Source organism: Priapulus caudatus, unplaced genomic scaffold, assembly GCF_000485595.1.
Source record: "Priapulus caudatus unplaced genomic scaffold, Priapulus_caudatus-5.0.1 Scaffold111, whole genome shotgun sequence".
NCBI classification, from domain to species: Eukaryota; Metazoa; Priapulida; class Priapulimorpha; order Priapulimorphida; family Priapulidae; genus Priapulus; species Priapulus caudatus.
Genome location: NW_014577172.1, coordinates 536,366 through 540,713, shown reverse-complemented (window position 1 = coordinate 540,713; position 4,348 = coordinate 536,366).

Here is a 4,348-nt window from a genome sequence, read left to right as displayed (position 1 = left end):
GGAGAGAGCGAGGAGAGGAAAGGGCGAGAGAGGATAGAGCGAGAGAGGAGAGAGCTAGAGAAGAAAGAGCGAGAGACGGAGAGAGCGAGAGAGGATATAGCGTGAGAGGAGAGAGCTAGAGAAGAAAGAGCGAGAGACGGAGAGAGCGAGAGAGGATATAGCGTGAGAGGAGAGAGCTAGAGAAGAAAGAGCGAGAGACGGAGAGAGCGAGAGAGGATAGAGCGGGAGAGGAGAGAGCTAGAGAAGAAAGAGCGAGAGACGGAGAGAGCGAGAGAGGAGAGAGCGATTCTCCCTCATTCTTTCTCATTCTCCTAAATTCACCCTCATTCTCCCTCATTCTCCCTTATTCTCCCTCATTCTCCCTTATTTTCTCTCATTCTCTCTCATTCACCCTCATTCTCCTTCATTCTCCTTTATTCTCCCCTTATTTTTCCTTATTCTCCCTCATTCTCCCTCATTCTCCCTCATTCTCCCTCATTCTCTCTTATTCTCCTTCATTCTCCTTCATTCTCCCTCATTCTCCCTCATTTTCCCTTATTCTCCCTTATTCCCCCTCATTCTCTCTTATTCTCCCCTTTTCTCGCTCAGAAGACGCTAGCTACAGCTTCTTCCACATAATAGCCGAGAGCGATGGGATGCGTGAGTGCTAGAAACGGCCCTCGCTCGCGGTGCTCAAAACGCTCGCTGCAAATTGGAGCGCGCGCGCGCAGTCGGTCACAACCGCAGCTGCTGCTGCTACTGACCGATTAAGATTCCGAGCGAAATAGTTTTCGTAATTAGTTTGGGCAGAAGCTGCGGCATCGTAGCTGATTGCGGCGAGGTGGGGAGATCGCGTTGGATGCTTCACAATTACGCGTCTGCCTCCCCGAGGAAGCCTTCTCATTTCCTGCGCGCACGTATCGATCACGTATATAGCGAAAGGGGAAATCGATGGGAAATCAATGGTAACCGTATTTCCACCTCGGGGCGATGCGATTGGACGCATATGTGATGACCGGAATTTGGGGGAAAGCGTAGCAGCAACACCAGAAGCAGCGCCACCACCACTACCAGCAGCAGCAGCAGCAGCAGCAGCAGCAGCAGCAGCAGCAGCACCACCACCACCAGCAGCAGCAGCAGCATCAGCAGTAGCACCACCACCACCACCAGCAGCAGCAGCAGTAGCAGCAACACCACCAGCAGCAGCACTACCACCAGCAGCAGCATCAGTAGCAGCAGCAGCAGCAACACCAGCAGCAGCAACACTACCACCACCAGCAGCAGCAGTAGCAGCAGCAGTAGCAGCAGCACCGCCACCGCAACCACCACCACTAGCAGTAACAGCAGCAGCACCACTATCCCTCCACCAGCCGCAGCTCCACCAGCAGCAACACCACCAGCAGTAGCAGCAGCAGCAGCACCATCACCACCACCACCCCACCAGCAGCACTAGCAGTAACAGCAGCAGCACCACCAGCAGTAGCAGCAGCAACAGCAGTAGCAGTAGCAGTAGCACCACCAGCAGCAACACCACCACCAGCAGCAGCAGCAGCAGCAGCAGCAGCAGCAGCAGCAGCAGCAGCAGCAATAGCAGTAGCAGTAGAAGCAGCAACAGATGCAGTAGCCGCAGCAGTAGTATAGATAAACGACTGAAGATAACATTGCACAAGGGATACACAAGCGCATATATTCCGTCTATTGTCCGCCTCGCTATCAGAATCTAACATCGACGGGTGGTCTCGATTTTGGATAATAATTAATTGGAATTCACTGTCGAAACTTCTTTAGCTACTTTTAATTGTTACCTCGGGTGGTATATTGTCATTTGCGGGTATATGAGGGGGACATCGATATTTATATCATATCGATCGATCGATTGATATCGATGTTGAGGGTAACCTCCCGTAACACCCCGGCATGACGCGTGTATGAATTATCAGATTATTTCGTCTGTTTCCTTATAAGTCTTATATTTATAAGTCTTATATTTATAAGACTTCCTTATATTTTATTAGACTGCATGTAACTCGGTCGTTAGTGAGTATTCCAGGAGGAAGTGGTTTTTTTTTTATCAGAGGTGGAATTTGGACTTTGCCCAATTGCTCTCTGTACTGCAAGAACGCAAGCATTCCGCAGAAGCACTACAAATACTTTCAGAATAATTCACTTTTGAATGAACTGTGTACGATAATGGACAAAAGCACGTATGAAGTCAAAGCACGTATGATCAGTGCACTGTGCCAACCTTCCCTCACATATTGATGCCCTCGCGACACTATTTCTTTCAATGCTTAATTACTGATAATACATAATAATACGTATTATTAATAACACATAATAACAAGATAATAATAATAACATGTATATTATTAGGTATTGACGTCATCAGACTGATTGAATGCTGGCAGAATGCCAAATCTTTCTAATTCCTTTTAATCACGGAAGACAATAGAATTCTCGTCACGTGCGGGTTGTCTCTAACAGCAATGTCTGCTCCAAACAATAAACTAACTAGGACGCAAGTCTCACTCGTCTTTTTTTATTAGATCTCTCAACTCGTCGCTCTACATCCACAGCAAACCCTTTCTGTGTACATAACTCAGTTCCCTGAAGAAAATTGCAATGATGAATAGTTTAGGACATGCTTAGACGAATAATTGAGCAAATAACTGTCATGAAAAGCGGACCACTGGCTGTTAATGTGGGTGGGGGTTTTCTTCGATCCCTCCGACCCCCGACTCCCTAGTTACAGGTGTGATGTAACCATCTTCTCTCAATCACGTTTAATCAGCTTGCAGCAGATTTTATTTCACCAAAGGTTTCCATCGTGCGTTTCCTTGTTGTTTCTCTGCGAACTCCCGCGACAGTTCAACTAACTTCGTTTCGCAAAAGACATTCGCCGGTGTTTGCTATCCGTCAAGATAAATACAGAAGCTTGTTTCTGGGATTGTAACTTAGTAAAGCCGCTGGGTCGAAACGACTCTCTAATCAGTTGAATTATCGGCGTGTGTGCGTGAGAGAGAAAGAAAGAAGGAGAGAGAAACACACACACAGAGAGAGAGAGAGAGAAACACACAGAGAGAGAGAGACACGTACAGAGAGGAGGGTAGACTTTGTGTCGTTAACCATTTTAGTAAGATGAAAAGGAAGCGGACGATTTAAATCCTTTAATATATCGCTCGAGTTTTCGGCGCATGCAGTTTGTTTCAAAGCCAGTCGGTCGTACGACTAATCGTTCTACACAGACAAGGCAGTGAGACGTGAGATGCCTGGACGAACCACCCTCTCGTTGTTCTCTCATTAGTCTCTATCAATTCAACGTTAGCGTTCTCAGCACGCACTTGATTGCTTCATGGGGTAGTAACGGACGTGATAGGTCTCACTAGAGATGATGCGCACAATAGTTGGTTCGTGAGCAGACAAGGGAAGAAGTTCAAACAAAGACGAATCAAAGACAGTGAAAGGTTTTTCGATAGGAAACCAATAATGAAAATAATCTAAAAGTATTCTTCTATATTATTTCTATTAATAGCGTGAAGAGAAATAACGCCGCGATTTTTAAACATGAATTAATCGTTAATAATTTAATTTTAAAACAATCGTTTCCATATTGAGATGTAGACCAAACTTCGGCCTATACCCAATAGCATAGCTCTACCTAGTGCAAGCCTGCTTTCCTTTGCCCGCCCTGTTTATATAATATTAACACCCACATCTTTTCTCATAATTGAATTTTTTCGTGTTGCAATGTAAACTGACGATTTCAATATTCAGTCGACGAATAGAAAATCGTTGGGCGCATTTTGACATTCGAATACATCGCAGAGAGGAGCGTTTGACATAGGGTGGATGTATATACCATGCAGGACGGACAGGCATGCGCGCGCACGCCGCACGTACAAGTGCCATTGCTCCTCCTCCTCCTCCATACTCTGCCTGTTAGGAATATTCGCACCGTACTCGCGCCTAATGCGAAATAAATGTGTTGACTCCAATTAGCAGCTGCCATCAAGGGCTTCGTCCACACGACGCTTGGCCTAATTACGTTAGCGCGCCGCCTCCGCCGCTCCAGTCCGCATGTCGCCGTAGTATACAAGCGCAGCCGTAAGAAACGTCGGACGCGGTGAGTGCTGCTGCTGCTGCTGCTGCTGCTGCTGCTGCTGCTGCCGCGTGCGCGCCGCCATCTTTATGTACGGGAGTCGTTATGACGGTGACGGCTTCTTTGAGAGGTGGAGTGGAGCAGGGCATGCGGTAATGCCGACCACCTGCTCTCTCTCTCTCTCTCTCTCTCTCTCTCTCTCTCTCTCTCTCTCTCGCTCTCTCTCTCTCTCTCGATCTTTCTGTCGCGCGCCTTCTCTTTTTCTACCTC